This window comes from Pan troglodytes, chromosome 12 (genome assembly GCF_028858775.2).
Source record: "Pan troglodytes isolate AG18354 chromosome 12, NHGRI_mPanTro3-v2.0_pri, whole genome shotgun sequence".
Lineage (NCBI taxonomy): Eukaryota > Metazoa > Chordata > Mammalia > Primates > Hominidae > Pan > Pan troglodytes.
In genome coordinates this window covers 106,781,567-106,803,683 of record NC_072410.2, presented here as the reverse complement: position 1 = coordinate 106,803,683, position 22,117 = coordinate 106,781,567, and the positions used below count along the sequence as shown (strand labels likewise).

Genomic DNA, 22,117 nt, shown 5'->3' with positions numbered 1-22,117 from the left:
CTGTTGCCACGCTGGAGTGTGGTGGCGCGATCTTGGTTCACTGCAACCTCCGCCTCCTGGCTTCAAGTGATTCTCCTGCCTCAGCCTCCCGAGTAGCTGGGACTACAGGTGCACACCACCATGCCCAGCTAATTTTCGTATTTTTAGTAGAGACGGGTTTCACCATATTGTCCAGGATGGTCTCGATCTCTTGACCTTGTGATCCACCTGCCTCAGTCTCCCAAAGTGCTGGGATGACAGGCATGAGTCTGGGCTATATCTTATTTATCTTTGCATCCCGGGGTCTAGGGCAGGGCCTGGGCATAAAGCAGGTGCTCAGTAAATGCTGTTGACTGATAACATGAATGCCTGAAGGAATACAAGAATGGGTGAAGATACATTCCCTACCCTCAAAAAACTTAAATTCTAGAAGGAGAGACCATCATGTGCAAAATTAATGTGACATTAATGTCTGATGGGTGTTTGACAGAGGTTTACCCAACTTCTGTGGGAGTGCAGGGCTGGGAGAGGGCCATCGACAGTGAGATCCGGAGTGGTCCACGCTCTGCTTATTATCGCTTTTCCAGTGTATACACCAGGGATGTCACTCGAGTGGTCCTCTTTGGCTCTTTTCCTTGTTGTAGTTGGAGACAAGAAAATAGTCCAATAAATGGAAGGTAAAGATATTTTTACATTTCTAGAAGGTGCTTGTTCTGCTACATGCAGAACAGATGACTGTGGTTAGACTGTCAGGCCCTGGACCCAAGTCTGGAGAGCCTCAGATAGAGGGAGGAGTCTAATGGGCCCAGACTACTGCTAAGCAGCTGCTGCAGTCCACGCTGGCCACTATGTGTCTGCAATGGTGTAGGTTGTGGGGTGGCTGGTCACAGCTAAGATCAGGGCCCTGGAAGAGTGAAGGCCTGGCCCCTCAGAGGCAGGACGCACTGACCAGGCTGTAGGTGTGCATCTGGCTCATGTGGGCTCCTTCCCTGCAGAGGCTTCGCAAAGCTAAGCCATCCTGTCCTGGAGGAAGGGCAGAGGCCAGTCAATCAGTTAAATGGGTACAAAAAAGCAATAGAGACAGAGCAAGTGTAGGGCAGGTGCTGGAAGCTGGCGAGCACAGCAGAGGTCAGTGGGCACAAAGGTTTGAGCCAAAGGACAGCAGGCTGGAACAGGCAATGGGGAGGGACTCTGAGACACGCAGAAGGGGGTTCTGACTCTTATGGCAGAGATTTTAAGCCCCTAGGGTGGCATGATAAGGAAGAAAAGGGTTCAGTGAAGGGTAGTAGAGATGATGGGTGATTCCTTTACCTGCACAAAAGAGGAGAAAGCTGGGAGGGCTGACACTAATGCTATTATTGGCAGCTTGGCTGGAATCTCCCCCCTAGAGCAGCCCTGAGGGTCTCTCCTAGAGCTCAGTGGAGACACAGGCCACATGGCTGCTTGGCTGCTAGCAGATACTCGGGGGTCCTGGGATATTTGGGAGGAAGGTTTCCATTTCCCTGTCTTTTCTCATTTTCCTGCACAGGCCAGGGATTCATTTTCTGTGTCAAAGATATCCGTTCTACTCTTTAGCAATGCATCTCTCTCTTCCCTTTGCACCACACACAGCCAGCTCCTGTGTAAGGAAGTCAAGATTTTCTCAAGGGAAAAATCACCCTAGAAACCATCAACTCATGACAAACGTGATCTCCAACGTTCATTGTGGAAAATAGCCTCAAGGATGAGATGATGAGGATTTTGAAGATGGGTGAGTAGGTCGTCTACTTCCTGGAGGAGAAGGAAGGCCAGGACTCTCTGGGGCATGTCCTAAATGTCCTTCTCTTCAGTTCTGACTTTTCAAATCTGTCTCTTGCTGGGGCCAGTGAGGAGGGCTGGGCAGGATGGGCACCCGAAGAGGCTGGGAGGGAAGATGCTGAATTCCACGGGGCCCTACATCATCCTGAAGGTCAAATTCAGTGAGCCTAGTTCAGAAAGGTCCAAGGCAGATCACAGGGCTGGAAAAGGGATGGAGCTGCTGGGTGGACACTCTGTGTAGACTCTGGGATGAACTGGGAATGGGAGCCAACGTCAAGCCCAAGCCAGGGAGCCTGGTGAATGGCCTCCTTCGATAGCTGAGGAAGCCCAAACCATTCTTTTGTTGGCCACTGGGTGAGGGACACACATGGGACTGTCAGACTTGGTTCAGGAAGTTGGCAGGTACATTACCCTCCAGGAAGTCTCTCTGATAACCCCAGAGGGTGATGATCTTGCCCTCCTGGGATTCACTCTGCACTTGTACTTTCCCCTATGAGGACAGGCATGTGTCTCTCTGCCCCACCACACACAGGCCTAGTACGTTCCGCAGGGCTGGCCTGGTCTTGTCCCTTCTGTGGTCCTCTGGGTGTCCAGCTGAGGACCTGACCTACCCTGGAGCACAGTGGGCATTTCCTAAATCAAATGGACAAATGGATTGACTTATATCTTGCTAAGAGCGCCTACCTTCGGGGTGTGGAGATAGAGACAGGAGAGAAGCTCAGGATGCTGCTCAGAACAACCCATGGCTCAGACTTCCCAACTGCAAGATGGGCAGACGGGCAGAAGAGTCCTCTCCTTGTCTGCCACCCGCATGGCGTGCTGTGAGGAGCCTGTGAGAACCTGCCCATCACCATGAGAAGTGCAACACCAACCTCAGGTGGAAGGTAGGGTCGAGGGATGGTCGGGGCTTTACCCTGTCACCAGGCTGCCAGGAGTGAGGCTGGCTCTGCTGCCGATTGTTGTCTAATCTGGGGCCAGTGACTGAGTCCTCATGCCCCAGACTCCTTATCCACCACGGGGGCTCTTGTGAGGATTAAACGAATAAACTTACTTACATAAAACCACTCAGGCAGGGAAGTGTGCTGTGCTCCAAAGTTTGGGACCCTTACCCTGATTCCAGATTTCTCACGTTACCAGTCTTTAAAACATAATATTGACGGCCAGGCGCGGTGGCTCACGCCTGTAATCCCAGCACTTTGGGAGGCCGAGGCGGGCAGATCACGAGGTCAGGAGATCGAGACCATCCTGGCTAACATGGTGAAACCCTGTCTCTACTAAAAATACAAAAAATTAGCCGGGCGAGGTGGCGGGCGCCTGTAGTCCCAGCTACTCAGGAGGTTGAGGCAGGAGAGTGGAGTGAACCCCGGGGGGCGGAGCCTGCAGTGAGCAGAGAGCACGCCACCGCACTCCAGCCTGGGCGACAGCGAGACTCCGTCTCAAAAAACAAAACAAAACAAAGCAAAACGTAATACTGACTTCTTAAAAAAAATTAACTTTTATTTTATATCCAGAGGTTACATATGCAGGTTCGTTACATGGGTATATTGTGTGATGCTGAGGTTGGAGGTACAAATGGCCCCAGCACCCAGGTAGTGAGCACAGTGCCCAATAGGTAATTTTTCAGCCTTTGCCCCCTCCCTTCTCTAGTAGTGCCCAGTGTTGATTGTTGCCATCTTTATGTCCATGAGTACCCAATGTTTAGCTCCCACTTATAAGTGAGAATGTACGGTATTTGGTTTTTTTTCCTGTGTTAATTCTCTCAGGATTATGTCTTTCAGCTGCATCCGTGTTGCTACAAAGGACATGATTTTATTCTTTTTCTGTGACTGTGTAGTATTCCATGGTGTATATAGACCACATTTTCTGCATCCAATCCATTGTTGATGGGTACCTAGGTTGATTCCATGTCTTTGCTATTGGAAATTGTGCTGTGATGAACATATGAAAGCATATGTCTTTTTGGTAGAATGATCTATATTCCTTTGCGAATATATCCAGTAATGAGATTGCTGGGTTACATGGTAGCTGTTTTAAGTTATTCGAGAAATCGTCAGACTGCTTTCCACAGTGGCTGCACTAATTTACATTCCCACAAAGAATGCGTGGCCTTTTCTCCGCAGCCTCTCCAGCATCTGCTATTTTTTGATTCTTCAATTATAGCCATTCTGACTGGTGTGAGATGGTTTTGATTTTCATTTCTCTGATGATTAATGATGTTGAATATTTTTTCATATAAAACGTAATACTGACTTTGAAGGGCAGTCCTGCCCCATCCCACCAACGGCATTCCTTGTGGGACACAGGAATGGGACATGCTGTGGTCTATTTGCAGAAACTTTACAAATAAGTCTGGTTAGTTAGTAGGATTTGCCCATCATCAGAGTAAAGTCACTCAGGAGCTTAAGGCAAAACAAAACAAACAAAGACAAAACAACACACACAAAAAATCCCAAGCTCTAATTTATTTTTTATTTGTTTGTTTTGTTTTTTTTTTCTTTTGAGACAGAGTCTCCCTCTGTCACCTAGGCTGGAGTGCAGTGGTGTGATCTCGGCCCACTGCAAGCTCTGCCTCTCGGGTTCACGCCATTCTCCTGCCTCAGCCTCCCAAGTAGCTGGGACTACAGGTGCCCACCACCATGCCTGGCTAATTTTTTTGTATTTTTAGTAGACACAGGGTTTCACCGTGTTAGCCAGGATGGTCTTGATCTCCTGACCTCGTGATCCACCCGCCTTGGCCTCCCAGAGTGCTGGGATTACAGGCGTAAGCCACCGTGCCAGGCCTAATTTATTTTTTAAAACATTTTATTTACGTCAAAAATTCCATTTCAGGGCTGGGCACAGTGGCTCATGCCTGTAATCCCAGCACTTTGGGAGACCAAGGCAGGCAGATCACCTGAGGTCAGGAGTCCGAGACCAGCGTGGCCAACATAGTGAAACCCCGTCTCTACTAAAAATACAAAAATTAGCCAGGCATAAAAGTAGGTGCCTGTAATCCCAGCTACTCAGGAGGCTGAGGCAGGATAATTTCTTGAACCTGGGAGGCAGAGGTTTCAGTGAGCCGAGATCGCACCACTGTACTCCAGCCTGGACAACAAGAGTGAAACCCCATCTCAAAAAAAAAATGTGCGTTTCAGAATAATGGCACTTTTCCCTCAACATCTTTGCAGATTTCAGACTATGGTACAGTCCTCCAGGTAGGTGGGTTGTTGCTGAGTTTTCGTCATGTAGTTTTATCAGTCAGTCCACAACTGTTTGCTTCCCAAGAACCTACTGTGTACTTAGCATTGTGTTCAGGCTGTGGAACACCAGGGGGTGGACACGTGCTCACACCCTTCAGAGACACATAGTGTGACTCTCACTCCTGAAATGAAACCGGGCATGCTTGGTGCCAAGTGTATGACACAGTTGGGCGTTTAGGCCAAATGAGAACTGAGGGGGCCCAGAGTTCATCAGGCACCTCTGTAGTAGGAATGCTGCTCACAGAAGGGTCTTGCAGGCTTTGTCAATAGACAGAGCGGGAGGACGTTTCACAACCGTGAAACATCGTAATCGTGGCTGACAGACATGTAGTGCTTACTTTGTGCTTTGCCCTGTTGGAAGAGCTTCTCATATCTAAGCTGAGTTAAATGTCACTACAGCCCCATGAGAGAGCTACTTTTATGATTCTCACGTTACAGAGGAGGACACTGAGTGTTTCAATGATTTGCCTAGGTTCACACAGCATGTAAGTAGCAGAGCCAGGATCAAACCAAGACTTTGATAAACTCTTTCTTCTCTTTTGTTCAAATTTTTTCCCCTGTTCCTTTTATACTTGCTCTGGACTAGAGAATTTGATAAACTCTTAACCATCCCACCAGACAGTCCCTCCTTGGATGGGGTCATCTGACTATATTCATGATTAATAAATGTAGATGATTTTAGCAAGAAAAATGTCCAAAACAATGTGAGCTGAGATGCTAAAGTGAGATGTTTGGGTGAATTGGGAAAGAACAAATGTGACACATGATATGACCCTTTGGCATGTAGCTGTGGTTCATACAGATGGAGTTAATGGAGAATGACCAGGAGCTGGAATATGTGAGAGACAGAGTCCAGGAACAGTGTTCATAATAAACGCCATTTACCAGGTACCCAGGACTGCACTGGGTGCAGGCATGTGTCTTATCTCACTCCATCCTCAGAGGTGCCCCCAAGGGAGAAATAATCCCCTCATTTTGTTGATGAGGAAACTGAGGCTCAGTGAGGTGAGGGGCTAGGATTTGAGCTCCTTTCCATCTGGCCTCCATGCCAAGCCCTTTCCAGCTGTCACGGACTGATTTGTATCTCCTCTCCCCAGCTCATGTGTTGCAGTCCTAACCACCCCTGGTGCCTCAGAATGTAACTGTATTTGGAGATAGGGTTTTAAAAGAGGCAATTAAGTTAAAGTGAGGTTATTAGAGTGGACCCTAATCCAATAGACTGATATTCTTATAAGAAGAAGAGATTAGGACACAGACACGCACAGAGGAAAGAACAGGTGAAGGCAGGGAGAAGACGGCCATCTATGGGCCAAGAAGAGAGGCCTCAAAAGAAACTGATTCTGCAGATACCTTGATCTTGGACTTCTTGCTGGCAGAACTGCAAAGAAATAAAGTTTTGCTATTTCAGTCATTCTGTCCGTGGGTCTTTGTGATGGAAGCCCTGGAAAGCCAACATGCCACCCTATTACGTTGCCTCCCAGCAATTCCAGGTCTTAGATAGTAAGTGGCACGCTGCACTGGTACTTCAAGGCCTGGATCTACCATCTCAGATTTAAGATGACACAGGGCTCCCCTGCACTGGAAGCTTAGCACATCTGGGCCACACACCACCTTCTGCCTTGCCTTGGGAATGAACTTCTAGTACACACAGAATGGGTGAGTGTGTGAGAAAGTCCCATAGAAAGCCTTCCCAGGTGGGCACAGGGACCGAGGGGACTGGAGGCAGTGAGAGGAGCTGCGATGCGAGGGTCAGTGCTCTGTGGGGGTCTTCAGGACTCTGTGATGCCATCTACTCCTACAGCCCACAGCAAAGGGGAAAGGTGCTTGGTTTATCATATGCTCACAAGCCAGAAGGCCATGGGCTCAGAGGACTGCAGAGAATAGAGCCTAAAGACTCCATCTGACACTCCTGTCTTCCAGGACCAGGGAGAAGCTGAACATGCTCTGTCTTGGCAAAGCCAGGGCAGACCCCAGTATGGGGCTCCATTCTGAGCCCTCACTGTGTGTGGAATAGGTCATGCCTGCATCCACCAGAGGATGAATAGAGGCTGGAAGCAAGCAGGTCAGCTGAGGAACCAGGCTGGAAATGGGGCTGCACCATCTCCATGGGGGAATCGGGGATGACCTGGATTCTGACTCCTTCCAGCTCCAAGTCAATTATTCATGCAGTAGACAGTTTTTGTGTTGGGAAGTCAGGCTTCAGCACATGCCCTTTGGAAGAAAGCAACTACTTCTTGGCGTTTCAGGCCTTTTATCATTTCCCCCAATCTTTCCTAATCTTACTCTTTCCCCCCTTTCCCTGCATGTCCTCTGCTCCTGCCACGTTGTCCTGCTTACCATCCCTGCATCACACCTTTTCATTTACTCATTCTTGAATTCATTGATTTATTTTTTAATAAATTTTTATTGAGCACCTACTATGTGCTGTGCTAGAGGAGCTGGGAACTCAGAATCGAGCAGGACTTGGTCCATGCCCTTGATAGGTTTTGGTCTAGAAAGGAAGGCAGACCTGTGTGTTCACCCTGTTGAGCACACAATACCAGGGTGCTGTGTTTTATCAGAAAGTGCTGAGGCTATGAAAGGGTCTAAATGACTTCCCAGGCTAGGGGCAGGGCACCAGAGAAGGCTCCTAGAAGACATATGGTAGAGTTGGTCAGACGAAGAAGTAGAGAGAGAACATTCCACAGAGAAGATCAGCACACACAAAGGCCTAGGGTCAGAGGGCCCTTGGTGCAGTTGAAGAACTGAGTGGCCACCACTTGCAGTCTGAGTCATACCCTAGAGCTGTGGGAAGCCCGTGGGCTTGTTTTGTGTTCGGCCAGTGTTGATACATCACTATTCATGGAGCTCTCTCTTTTCTCTTTACCTATAGCCCTTACCATCATGGAGCTTTTAGTCTGGAGCAGGGGTTGGCAAACCTTTTTTGTAAAGGGCCAGGTCATAACTGTCTTAAGCTTCGCAGACCATATAGTCTCTGTTGCAACTCCTCAACTCTCCCATTGTCCTGTAAAAACAGCCACAGGCAATATGTAAATGAATGAGTGTGGCTGTGTGCCAGTAAAACTTTATTTACAGAACCTGGTGGTGGGTTGGATTTGGCTCCTGGGCTATGACTTCTGATCTAGAAGAAAAGATAGACCTTGAACAAATCTTGATAACCTGGTGGCGGCTCTCAGCAATGATTTTTCTTCCACTTTCTGGACCACAGTGCAGAGGGTTGAGTTACTCCGCAGTTCATGAAACATTACCTCATTGATTCATGCCAGGCTCCTCTTCTCATTTATCCACTTAGTTTAAATTCCCATCCCATCCCCCTCTTCTCATAGGCAAGTGCTCCAACGCATCTGCTTTGTATCCTTGAAATTACATGCATCTCTCTAAAGCACGTTGCCTTGTGTGATGTATTCTAAACTTATATAAATGATATTGTGCTATCAACTGTTCTGTTTCTTACTTTTTCCCCGTTCAGCATTGTGTTTTTAAAATCTAAGGTGTGTGTACATCTAGTTAATTGTTTCCAAATGCTGCAAAAAATTTCACATCGTACATCACTAAGTTTTCCTTACTCATTCCTCTGGTGATGGCCACTGAGTTTGCTGCTAGTTGCCCCCAACTCCTGCTCACTACAAGCATCCTCCTGAGTTTCCTGTGTGGATGCTGCACACCCCTGGCTTTCCCCCTTGGCATGCCCCCTTGTTGTAACATTTGTCCACTGGATGGGATCTGGTAAGCCTGGTGCTCAGTAGAGCCAATAGTATCCGGTGAATGAATTAGTTTTCCCGGAAAGGACTCTGCCAGCTTCCTTTTTGTCTGTCAAACAGCCTAGTAGAACACTTGGTATGTCCTGGTTGTCCCCAAACAGCAGATTTAGCCCCCATCCTGGCAGCAGCTGTTCTGTGGGGCGTCTTTTCCCTGGCAAAGCGCTTTCCCATTATTGCTTCTTATGAAGTGACTGACTGTTAGGTGGGCTGATTCTTTTTCATATTGCAAACTTGGGGAGCATGATGGCTAATTTTGTATGTCAGTGTGGCTAGGCTAAGGTGCCCATTTGTTTGGTCAAATGCCAGTCTAGATGTCACTGTAAAGGCTTTTTTTTTTTTTTTTTTAGATTAACATTGAAGTCAGTAGATTCTGAATAAACATATTATCCTCCAGGTCTTAAGAGAAAACATTGAGGTCCCTCGAAGATGAAGAAATCCTCATGAAGATGAATCCAAAGGTGGATTCAATTCCAGCTGTCTTTGGACTCAAGACTGCAACATCAACACTTCCCAGGGTCTCCAGCCTGCCCACCTCTCCCGCAAATTTCAGACTTGCAAGTATCCACAGTCATGAGCAATTCCTTAAAGTAAAGATTTCTCTGTTTCTTTCTGGATATGTATAGGTTGTTTCTCTGGAGAATCCTGATTAATACATGAAGGGTCAAGATAAGTCTACTCCAGGGTAAGATCTTTCACATGATATTGAAGACTTGAAAGGGACTTCAGGAGACTCTGTCTGTGACAGCGTCTAGGAGTGACTCCCAGCAGGTGCCACCCTACACAGACGTGGGAAGTGCCAGCTGATGTTCCTCAAATCTGAGTTGAATCAGTGGGCTTTAAACTCAATGAAGACCCACATCATTTCTTTCCTCCATCCGACTTTAGAATGTAAAATCCCTCCAGTGGATTCGGGGACCAAGCCTCACTTAAGCCTTGATCATTATGAACCACTTGTGAGACTAAGCTTAGCCAGCCTACAAGGATCACAGCAGCAAGCCACATAGTGCTTTATTGCATGGCCTCTCAGAGCACACAGCACCATACAATGGTTCCAAGGGGAAAGGCAGTCTGCCATCTGATCCCTGTTATTTTTTCAATTTATGCAACACCTATTACCGGGTGCCAGGCACTCAGTAAACTGCTTTTAATTTTCACAACAACCTTGCAAAGGCAGCCCCCTTAGTTCCATTTTATAGATGAGGAGATGGAGCTGGTGTTGTTAAGTCACTTGTTAGGAGCATTCAGAGGTGGGTAGTGAAGTCGGATTCAAGCCCAGGTTTGGGTTGTGAGGCCTGTGATCAGCCCATTGTGCCTCGAATTTTATTCATTCATCTATCCATCTATCCACCCACCCACCCCACCCATCCATCCATCCATCCATCCATCCATCCATCCATCCTCTCTTCAGTGCCAGGGTATGTTCTAGGAGTGGGAGGATCTGGAATAAGATATTTCCTTTTTCTTCAAGGGGCTCACAGGCACATTGAACAATAATGGGATGGTGAGACAGTCCTGACTTGGGGCTGTGGGCAAAATGAGCGTAGAAGTGAAGACACTATTCTTTCCTGGGGTTGTTGCGGGAGGCTGGTAGTTTCAGCGGGAGAGTGTGGCAGAGCTCCCAGCCCTATATGTATACAGGGGGCCATTGGTGGCATTGGAGGAGGGGCTGCCCAGGTGGAGTGGGGACCCCAGAGGCAGCAAGGACATTGCAAGAAGAGGGAAGAGTATGTGCAGAGGCTGTTTGGAGAGCTGGTCACTGGGCTGGGGTGGGTGTGCAGAGCCTGTGCTCAGGGATGAGGTGGATGAGGCTGGAAATGCAGGCAAAGGAAAGAGCTGGAAGGCTGTGCTGAGTGTCCTGGACTCAGCCATCATCCTGGGGATCACCTGGGGCTTTTGTTGTGGGCCAAGACAAGGGTGAGGCAAGTGAGACACTCATTTTAGGTGCAAATTTTAAGGAGAAGCCAAAAAAACTCAGTTACAAGATAAATGATAACAAAAATCAGTGCAAAAATGTCCATGATGAGCAATGGAGCGAAGAAACTTTGAAATGAGGATAGGAGTTGACCCTGCACTTGGATGGCTCACCTTGCTCATCTCAACCAAAACCTGGCCCTGCTTTTGTTAAAGACCCAGATTCCTGGTTCTCCCCATGGACCTGCTAGCTCAGGCTCTGCAGAGGAGAGGCCCTGTTATTTCCTAGTGCCCCGGGTGATCCTCACAGTGGTGTTTCTTCTTTCTAAACTGGTTCGTGGTTAACAACACCTATGGACACTCAGTAAAAACAGAGATTCTTGAGTCACTCCCAGACCTTTTGCATCTGAATCTGCCATAAAGCAGCCCAGAAGGCTGGAGATTGAGCACGGGCCTAGGGAGCTTCACACTGTCTGGGCAAGAGGGCAGGCAGTGGGGAATGAAGAGGAGGCTTTTAGGCCAATGGGTCTTGCTTTGATTGGCCCATATATGGGTGCCATTCTGGCTGAGTTTTCCCACTTTTCAATTTCCAAATGGGAAAATGTCCTTGTTGTTAAAGACTGTACACTACACCCCTACAGTAGGTATTCTAAGAGACTGCTTACACAGAAAGCCCCAACTCCTGGCTCAACTTTCAAGGCCTTGCACGTGTGGCCCTCCCTCTCTCTCCAACAGGCTGTCAGCCCAGGACCTCATCATTGTCTCCATCAGGGCTTCCTGCTTGAAGCCTCTTCCCAGGCAGGTCCCCCTGCTAAAGCACCTCGCCATCTCCCCTCTACTACTCTCAATGCTGCTCCATCCTTAAGGCTCAGCTGGGCCCTTCCTCCCCAGGAAGCCCCTCCACCCCCCAGAATGCCACTGCCATGGCGACTGTTCTGTCTTCTGAAGTCTCCACCTCTCCCTCTGGCAAGAACAGTTCTGTCTCTGCTTTCACATGTTCTTGTGTCTTTGTCCTACCCTCGAAGCTTCCTCTGGTTCTTCTGCCTTCCAGGGGTGCTCCTCTAGAAGCAGCGGGGCACTCCCCAAGTTTCATGGCTGCAGAGTCCGAAAACTTGGCTCGAAGTCTTGGCTCCACCTCTTCTGGTGACCTTGGACACATCCTCTGCCCTTTGGTTTCTTGGCACAAGATCTAGCTACCTCAGTGGGGATGTGAGAGCCGGAGGAGATGGTGTCACTTGCAGGGGGAAGTGCATGATGCTAATGAGGTCATTACCATTCCTAAGTTAGAAGCCCTCAAGCATTTGCCGAGGGTAGTGCGGGCATCTCAGGACTCCATCTTCCCCTCCTCGTGGACAGCAGTTCCGGGAGCCCCAACTCACTGGCTGGGGACTTGCCTCCCAAACCAGCACCTTGTCCTCTTCAGCAGGAGGTCGAGGGGGTGATTCTAGCCATCCATTCTTTCCACGCATAGGGCAAACTTAGGGTGGAAATGTTTTGAAAGGGCTTGTTGATAGCTTACTTTATTCTACAATAAGAGATTTTACAAAGATTCAAAGGGAGGTAGAGAAAGTTCATTTTAAAATGTCTTTGATTCAGTTTTTAGGATTCCAGGAGCTTCTGGAAAGCAGGCTTTTATGGAAGGGCACTTGGAAGGAGGTGTGTGTTTTAAATTGCTCTGCAACATGAACATTTTTCAAAGAGACACAGTTCTCTCTTCAAGTGCCACACTAGGAGAAACAAATGCTGTCTGAGTCAGGTGCTCTGTCCTGGCGGCATGGGAGGTGCTGGGAGGCCCAGGATGGAATCGGGGAGCCGGGACCCAGATCCGATCCTCTTGTGTGTTCTGGTACCGGATGCTGGTGTTGGCTGAACAGACCCTGCTCGTGGTTTCATCTCGGTAAAGACAGAGTAAGGGGGGCTTGTTTCTTTGTGTAGAGAGCCTGCTGGTGAGTACGAATGGAAAACTCAATTATCAGTAAGGTTAGGGGCAGGGTGAGAGGTCAGAGCCGAATGCCCGCGCTTCCTCTGGGTGCTGAGAGAGCTGCTCCTGTCTGCACTGCTTGGGAGGAGGATGCATTGATCAGGGTCAAAGGTTGTGTGTCATCAAAGGCGGTCCAGGAATAAAGGGAGCCCTTCCTTCCCAGGGATTCTAGGATGGCCTGTGGAAACCCAAGGCAATTCATGCTCAGATGTGCCTCATACCCAACAAGTCTAGAATTCTTATTACAAAATTCACAAGAGAATGTTGCTTTATCTTAGGATAGCTTTCAAAGACTTAGGACTTGAAGGTGGAGAGTTTGGAAACCCTCTCCACCTATCCTCCTCAGCCAAGAATTCTCCCCCTCTGGGGCAGAGGCTACACATGTCTTCCTTTTTTGAGAAAAAAAACAAAAACAAAAACAAAAAACAAAAACAAAACAGTTCATTAAAAAGTTCTTTGTATAAGTCTGGACACCCCAAAGATAGGACCCTAGCTGCCCTTGTTTCACACTTATCTTTTCCCATGGGAATATTTCCTTTGTAGATAAGAAAAAACCACACACACAGTAACTTGAGAATTGGAAGTTAAATTTGAACAATAACATGGCTAAAGGATTGTGTAGAGAAACCATAAAGATGGGAAGAAAAAAAGAAAGACGATCTACCAAAAGACAGAGAGGTAAAAAGAAAGACAGAAATTTAGAGGGAAGGAAAGGAAGTTTATGTGTGAACCCAGAAGAAAAAAAAATGCCACACGGGCAGATGCAGCCAACTATCATCTGCTGATTTAAAATATGACAAACATTCCCAATTGCAAGATTCGGAACTAGAGGGGAGAAAGGAGTTTTCCAGCAGATATATATATTTTTCTATAATCATTTCTTGTTTTTTACAGTGAAGTGTAAAAAATGAACAAGGAGGCCCAATGATGCATCTGCTTAACTTTTCAGTTGTCAATGCAAATTAAGCACAAAGAGGACAGTGTTGATGACATATCAGGAATATTTTTTACTTCCGGAGCAGGTCTGAGTCCCAGCGGAAGACTGAGGCCGACTGAGCCAGAGGCACCACTTCAATAGGTCACTGGTCTCTGCAGGGAAAGGAAAAGGTGTGAGAGTTCTCCCTGCATAGATGCTATTTGTGACTTGGATGTTTTCTTTCTAATACAAATGCATCAAAGTGTTCACAGGAATCTAGCTACATGCAAGAAGTCTGGATTATCTGCCTGAGAGAACTGGCCAGTATCTCAACCATGAGCACCAGAACCCATTTCTAGATTACTAAGAAATGAGCACAAAAACACTGTGTATAAGGCTCTGTGTTCCTAGAACTTTCTAAATTTCACTTAATGCAGGTTAACTTCATCAACCCTGGTGAAAATGCCACCTCCTCGTGAGGAAGGCTTCCCCATTTGCTCTGTCTCAGAGACACTTGACTCCATGGACTTCTCTGCAATTCTCTTCTGTGTAGGACTGCCTAGTGCCTAGCCTTCTTGTGATGTTCCTTGCTTATGTCTTGTCTCCCCATTTGATTTGGAGGGTCCTGGGCAGGGACCACTGGGCTGGGCTATAGTAGGCCCCCTGTAAAGACCTGTCGAGTAATTAGAAGAGACAGTGGCCCCATCTGGGTGAATCCTGAATTTAATCAATTTCCTGGATCCTTGTTTATCTTGCAAGTAGGATAAGATTGTCATTGAAATCCTATCATGTAGTCATGGAAGGGCTAATACAGTCAGTGTAGTGCTACTCACTAAGCATGCTGTTTAGCTCAGCGGTTTTTTGTTTTGTTTTGATAACAAGACTGTCTCGATGAAAGAAGCAGGGCATTGTTTAATATTCTAATGCAGGCTCCTTATTTCATGACATACTGGTAGTTACACTTGGAGTCGCAGTGAAATAAAACATCTAGGCCAGCGCCGTGGCTCACGTCTGTAATCCCAGCACTTTCGGAGGCTGAGGAAGGTGGATCACTTGAGGTCAGGAGTTTGAACCAGCTTGGCCAACATGGTGAAACCCTGTCTTTACTAAAAATACAAAAATTAGCCTGGCGTGGTGATGCGTGCCTGTAGTCCCAGGTACTTGTGAGGCTGAGGCAGGAGAATCGCTTGAACCTGGAAGGTGGAGATTGCAGTGAGCCAAGATGGCACCACTGCACTCCAGCCTGGGTGACAGAGCAAGACTCTGTCTCAAAAAAATTAAAGAAAACAGAAATAAAACATATAGCCTCACCCTCTTCATTTGACAGATGTGGGCTTTGAGGCTGATAGAGAGGTAACTTGTCCATGATTAGACAGCAAGAAATAGAGCTGCAGTTGGTACCAGGGCCTCATAACACTGGGTCTATAATCACAATGAAACACCACCAGTGTCAATGCATGTAAATTTCACACCCCTTATCACACTGCATCTACAAAGTAGTGCTGAGAACTGGGCATGGCAGGCATTAGTCTCTCCACAAGGAAACAGGCTCAGAGACTCTGAAGATCCGTCCAAATGCATAGAGTGGGGAAGCAGTGAAAAGACGACATTAGGACATCCCAGCCCTGCCCATGTTCAGAGTTTGTTCCAACACATTAGTCTTCAGATGAGCTCACTATTTTAGTCCTGCATGCTCCAGCAATGGCCTGAGAGGTGTGGGTACATACTGAATGTCCAGGCCTTGTTAAAGATAACTGCACTATGGGCCAGGCATGGTGGCTCGCTCCTGTAATCCCAGCACTTTGGGAGGCCGAGGAGGATGGATCACGAGGTCAGGAGTTTGAGACCAGCCTGACGAACATGGTGAAACCCCATCTCTACTAAAAATACAAAAATTAGCCAGGTGTGGTGGTGGGCGCCTATAATCCCAGCTACTCAGGAGGCTGAGGCAGGAGAATCACTTGAACCTGTGAGGTAGAGGTTGCAGCGAGCCAAGATAGCGCCATTGCACTCCAGCCCGGGCAACAGAGCGAGACTCCATCTCAAAAAATAAAATAAAAAATGAAAGATAACTGCAGGATGGATACACAAGTGCTATTTTAGAAATTGAAATGCTCCAAGTTTTTAGCAGTTTTATCTGTAATAGAACTCAGTTTCTAAGAGGCTCTATTCCTGTGTCTTCTGGTAACATACCTACTAGTTATCTTAAACCTGTTTTTGAACAAAGTATGGAAAAGATAATACCTCAAAATGAGCCTTGATTTACACAGCAGCAGGCAAGGTCTCTGATAGAAAATACTTTGTAAATCATGAACCTCATGCAAATGCTAGGTATTACTTATATTTTGAAGCCTGGAACAATGAGATGTTTGACATTTTTCAATTAGAAGTATGGAGCTGAGATACTTGTCCATTGAAAACATAACAAAACCCATAAAATCGTATTTTTTAAAAAAATTTTCTTTTCTTTTTTTTTTTTTTTTGAGACAGAGTCTCACTCTGTCACCCAGGCTGGAGTGTAGTGGCACAATCTCGGCTCACTGCAACCTCTGACTCCCAGGTTCAAGTGATTTTCCTACCTCAGCCCCCTGAGTAGCTGGGATTACAGGTGCCCGCCACCATGCCTGGCTAATTTTTGTACTTTTAGTAGAGACGGGGTTTCACCATGTTGCCCAGGCTGGCCTCAAACTCTTGAACTCAAGTGATCTGCCTGCCTCAGCCTCCCAAAGTGGTGGGATTACAGGTGTGAGCCACCGCATCTGGCCTAAGTTTCATTTTTAACAACACAAATTAGTTCAATCAAATATCTTAAATCTTAAAATGAAATCTTTTTGAACAGAAAACCAAATACCACATGTTCTCACTTATAAGTGGGAGCTAAACATTGGATACTCGTGGACATAAAGACGGGAACAATAGACATTGGGGACTGCTACAGCAGCGAGAAAAGGAGGGGTGGAGGGGGCAAGGGCTGAAAAACTATTGGAGACTATGCTTAGTACCTGGGTGGCAGGATCAATTGTATCCCAAACCTCAGCATCACACAATATACCCAGGTAAGAAACCTGCACATACACCCTAAGAATCTACAATAAAAGCAGAAATTAGTAAAAATAAAATAAATGTAAAAAAATAAAAAATACTTTAAGCAAAGCAAGCCACATACAGGAACCAAGAGGATCCTTACAAAGATTGCTTCTTCCTCTGGAGCAGACACCCACCAAGCCGACAGCCACAAGTAAGTTTCCTTGCAATTTTAAAAGCCAAGGATTTGCCACACTTTTGTAGACCTCACATAAGCTCTTCATTGCACGTGGGAAACCTATGAACACTTTATTTCTGCTCACAACTTCCTGTCTGGATGTTGGCATTCAGGGGGCCTGGGAAGGGGTTTGTGGCTGCAGGGCCCCCCATGCTCTGTGGCTGCCAAATAAGGCCTCGTTTGTTACAATGAAGTGAATCAAGCTGGCCGATAAGCCTAAGTTCCCTTTTCTTTTTTCCCCAGGAGAAGTTAGACTCCTCAAGTGTGGGGTCTAGATTTGCTGGAAGGATGCTTAGCTAAACGTAGTCCACAGAGAAGGATGGGGAAGATCTTTGTTTTCTAGACCTGTGACTTTTCTAATTTAAGTGGCTAACATATGATCTTTTTAAGGAAAGAGGTCTTTACACCAGCTTGGACTGCAGCGGAAAACTGGGAATTCCTTGGCAGAAAATCTCTATTCGATTTATTTTTATTTTTTATTTAGAGACAAGTTCCCAGCCTGACCAACACGGTGAAACCCCATCTCTACTAAAAATACAAAAATTAGCTGGGCGTGTTGGCACGCGCCTGTAATCTCAGCTACTCAGGAGGCTGAGGCAGGGGAATCGCTTGAACCCAGGAGGCAGAGGTTGCAGTGAGCTGAGATCTTGCCACTACGCTCCAGCCTGGGCTACAGAGCAAGACTCCGTCTCAAAAAAAAAAAAAAAAAAAAAAGAGACAAAGTCTTGCCCTGTCGCCCAGGCTGGAGTGCTGTGGTGCAATCTCAGCTGACTGCAGCCTCCACCTTGCAGGATCAGGTGATCCTCTTACCTTAGCCTGCAGAGTAGGTGTGCACCACCAGGTCTGGCTATTTTTTTTTTTTTTGTATTTTTTGTAGAAATGGGGTTTTGCCATGTTGCCCAGGCTGGTCTTGAACTCCTGACCTCAAGCAATCCACCTGCCTTAGCCTCCCAAAGTGCTGGGATTATAGGTGTTAGTCACTGCGCCCGGCTTCTATTTTAATTTTTTTTTTTTTTTTTTTGAGACGGAGTTTCACTTTTGTTGCCCAGGCTGGAGTGCAGTGGCGTGATCTTGGCTCACCACAACCTTCGCCTCCCAGGTTCAGTTGATTCTCCTGTGTCAGGCTCCTGAGTAGCTGAGATTACAGGCATGCACCACCAAACCTGGCTAATTTTGTATTTTTAGTAGAGATGGAGTTTCTCCATGTTGGTCAGGCTGGTCTTGAACTACCGACCTCAGGTGATCTGCCCCCCTTGGCCTCCCAAAGTGCTGGTATTACAGGCATGAGCCACCATGCCCGGCCTTCTATTTTAATTTTAACACACTTTGCAAACTTAACTCACACGTTTTCAGAAATATTTCAAGGTCTGCTGCCTCTGGGATGAAATGGAAACTCCCAGGCTGGTCTGAGTGACAGCAGTGTAGCGTGGCCATAGGCAGAAGAGCCAGGCTGTGGAGGTGGCTGGAATTTGGTCCCAACCTTGACCAGGTACACCTTAACAGTGAGCCAGGAAGGCTGCCCTACTTCCTGGAGGCTCAAGGTCTTGATATCTGAGATGGGGCCAATGCTAACATCTAAACTCTTAAAGTTATTGTGAAGATTAAAAGAGATAATGAATAAAATGTCTTTTACCCCCAAACACTGATGACCTCCTCCCTCACCCCCTTTTCCTCTTTTTAATTATCTTTCCAGCCTTTTTCTTGCTTCTTAATTCATTGAGGTTATACTTAGAGGAAGGCCCTAGACACGAGGGGACCGTGTTGAATTCCATGAGGTTCCAGTCCTCAAGGAGAACATCTCCTGGGGCAAACGCACAAGTGAATGGAAGGATGGGGTACACAGGCTGTCCACGGGCTCAGAGGAGGACCAACTAACCTGGCAGTTCCCACTGTCCTTCTGGGCCTGGGTGACTCCTTTCCTAGCTTTGTGTCTACAGTTTTATTCATACCTATTGTCCGTCTTGCAAGGAATATCCTTCAGGCATTTGGGGGAAATGGGTGTGTGCACAAAGAGAGGGAGAGAGAGAGAGAGAGAGAGAGAGACACTAATCCTCTGTTCCCTGACCACCCAGGGCTCCAAGGAGAAATGGAATAGGACATGGCAGCCACTGTCCTTCCACTCCTGGAAGCACATTTGTCCAGAGAGCGGGTCAAGAGCCATTCTTGGGTGACAACAAAGGACTCCAGTGCAGGGAAGAAAGGCAGGCAGGAGAGTTCTTATGATGTGTGGGTCACTTCACGGTCAAGGCATCCGAAGGGAAGAGGATTCAGCTGGGTTTGTATATAGAAAGGAGGTTCCAACAGGCTAATGCTGGTGAACCCTCAACCCCTCCTTTGGGTCTTTAGAGGGACCCGGAAGTGGCTACCTAGGTATTGGGCAGACAGGGTCCTCAGCCAGTCCTGGCCCCACCAAGGTGAGCCGCAGGGGCTGTGGCCAGGATTCGGGGGCCTTCTCTCCACCCAGCCTTTTGGGCCTTCAAGGGCTGAAGCAGCAGCGGGGCAGGCCACGCCCAGTGGATACGGCTTATCAAGTGCCCGGCCCCCATCTCTCTCCTGAGCACAAAAGCCTCTTGTGTGGCTGAGTGCAGAGAGCGGACACAGGCCATCCTCTTTTCTCTTTGTCATTAACGTAATCTATTTGATCTTGAGGGTGGTTTTGTTTCAGTCTTTCAAGGGGTGAGGGGGACAGAGGGTGGCATTTCTTCTGACTTTGAAGAGCAGAATGAAAGGGTTAAGCAGGAAAATTAAGCCCCGGAAAAAGATGCATCTGAGATCCTCTCTACCTTGTCAGAAAAGAATTTATGCTCAGACCTACAGGAAATTCACCTATTCTTTGGAAAGAAAGTGATTTTGTTATCGTTATTGCTACTACTAATATGATTATACTTGTTTACATTTATTTATGTACATCTTACCTCTTTTTCAAAAGGATTTTAACATACCAGTAAAACAGGTTTACAATGATTAAATAAAGGAATGATGATCAAGAGAAAATAAGGATAGAAGAACTAAGATGATAACAGGTAAAAAGTTAGAAGTTAACATTTCCCCTCTGAGGGCCTGGGGAATGACTAGATGTGGACAAGGACTCAGTTCTGAGCTTCCTAGCAGCCACATTAATGAGGGAAACACTCACATGGTTCACAGCATCAGCAAGAAGCAAGCTGTGTCAGTAAAAGACAGCACTGTGTGATGTATCAAAAATATGTATTATCAATAAAATACCTCTATAGATTTGAATATTAGAAGATATGGCCCTTTGGGAACTCCCAGCTACCTCTAGAACAGCATTTTCTGTTTGTTTGGTGTTTTTTTTTTTTTTTTTTTTTTTTGAGACAGAGTCTTGCTCTGTCTCTGTCGCCCAGGCTGGAGTGCATTGGTGCGATCTCGGCTTACTGCAACCTCCACCTCCTGGGTTCAAATTATTCTCCTGAGTAGCTGGGATTACAGGTGCCTGCCTCCATGCCTGGCCAATTTTTTGTATTTTTAGTAGCGATGGGGTTTCACCATGCTGGCCAGGCTGGTCTCGAACTCCTGACTTCAAGCAATTGCCCACCTTGGCCTCCCAAAGTTCAGGGATTACAGGTGTGAGCCACCATGCCAGGCCTAGAACAACATTTTCTTTTTCTTTTTTTTTTTTTTAAGATGGAGTTTCGCTCTTGTTGCCCAGGCTGGAGTGCAATGGCATGATCTCGGCTCACCGTAACCTCTGCCTCCTGAGTTCAAGCGATTCTCCTGCCTCAGCCTCCCGAGTAGCTGGAATTACAGGCATACACCACCATGCCTGGCTAATTTTTTCTATTTTTAGTAAAGATGGGTTTTCTCCATGTTGGTCAGGCAGATCTCAAACTCCTGACCTCAGGTGATCCGCCTGCGTTGGCCTCCCAAAGTGCTGGGATTACAGGCGTGAGCCACCACACCCGACCAAACAACATTTTCTAAATTGTGTCTTCTGAAAAATTGACTCTGTGAGACACTAAGAGGTATTTCTTAAAAGCAGACATTGTTGCCAGATACGCATGGCAAGTCTGACACTCTAGTCCCCTCTCCGAGATTTGCAATGTAGTCCACTGAGGACTCTGAGAAGTCTGCAGAAAAAAATACCTGTTTACTTTTGTTCAAACAATCATTTTCCAAACTCTTTTGATCACAGAGCCAGAATTTGGAGAAATCTCTAAATTCATGTGGCAAAAACTAGTTTTCTCAGGGTGCTTCTGGGAAATGCGGCACGTTCTTTCTGGTTCCAATTTCCACACACACATACCAAACAGGTTCTATCTCTTTGGGAGAGTTATGGTGCACCTATGAGTCCCTTGCTGTTTTCCACCTCTGCCTCCCTCAGGGGCTGGACTCCACTCAGCCAGAATGCTAGAAGCCAGCTGGGCTCTGATCTGAGGCACCTGCACCCTGGAGAGACAGAGCAAGACCTCGGGGCCTTTGCACAGCCTTCCAAACCGAGCACCCACAAGATGAATGGATCTTTCATTTCTAATATTTATCCCCTCTCATTGCATAATACCTATGCCAACGAATTTTTGTTCTATTTTACCGAAGACTTCCCAGTGAACCCAAGGGCTCTGGGGTAGGGGTGGGTAGTCCCACCGCACGGGTACCAGGCAATTACATTACAGCATGATAAATACAGATATCTCTGGGCTCTTGGGAGAAACAGAGCCCTGTGTTTCCAGGTAGGTAGGCTTCCTGGAGGAGTTGACACTTTAACAGAGATTTAAAGGATTGGCACAAGCTATACGGAAGAGGAGGTGTGGGGTTGCATTTGAGGCCTGGATGGAACAAATGGTCAGAATTGGCTCTGGGTAGAACAAATGGTGGGGCAGAGGGTGAGGCTGGGGAGCAGGAGGAAGCCAGCCCCGCAGGAGGCAGCGTGAGCTTCCTGGCCAGGGTCCTGAGGAAAGGCATCAAGGGACCTCCGGGGAGCGTGGCAGGGCTTTCCCGTTAGAGCCTCCTGGTGATGATGGACTGTGGTGTAGAAGGATGCATGCCAGCCGTGGGCTGAGGCTGTGATCCACAGAGACGAGAACCCACCCAGGGCAGCAGCTTTGGGGCTCATGGCAGAGCCTCGGCCCTCGGCTCCAGTGGGATAATAGGGCGACATGACAAGCTCTTCGTGCTCCCTGGAGGCTTGGTGCTCCCCCTGGCTGGATGTCAGAACAAATTAAGGGCACTTGTCTCACAAGCCCCACCTGGCCGGCAGCGTCGTGGGGCTGGCTGGCAGGGGAAATGTGTCACCAGCAGCATCTTGGACCTTGG

General features: G+C 47.3%; 1 long non-coding RNA gene across 1 annotated transcript in view; it reads left to right on the top strand.

Annotated features, from left to right (window-relative positions):
• The window catches only part of LOC107971532 (uncharacterized), a 35,351-nt gene extending 21,388 nt beyond the window's left edge, over nucleotides 1–13,963 (top strand). Inside the window, exons 2-4 of the long non-coding RNA XR_001714469.1 lie at nucleotides 1,591–1,729; nucleotides 9,171–9,363; nucleotides 13,563–13,963. This is a non-coding gene — a long non-coding RNA (uncharacterized LOC107971532). The remainder of the gene's footprint in view (nucleotides 1–1,590; nucleotides 1,730–9,170; nucleotides 9,364–13,562) is intronic.
• Nucleotides 13,964–22,117: the final 8,154 nt, after the last annotated feature.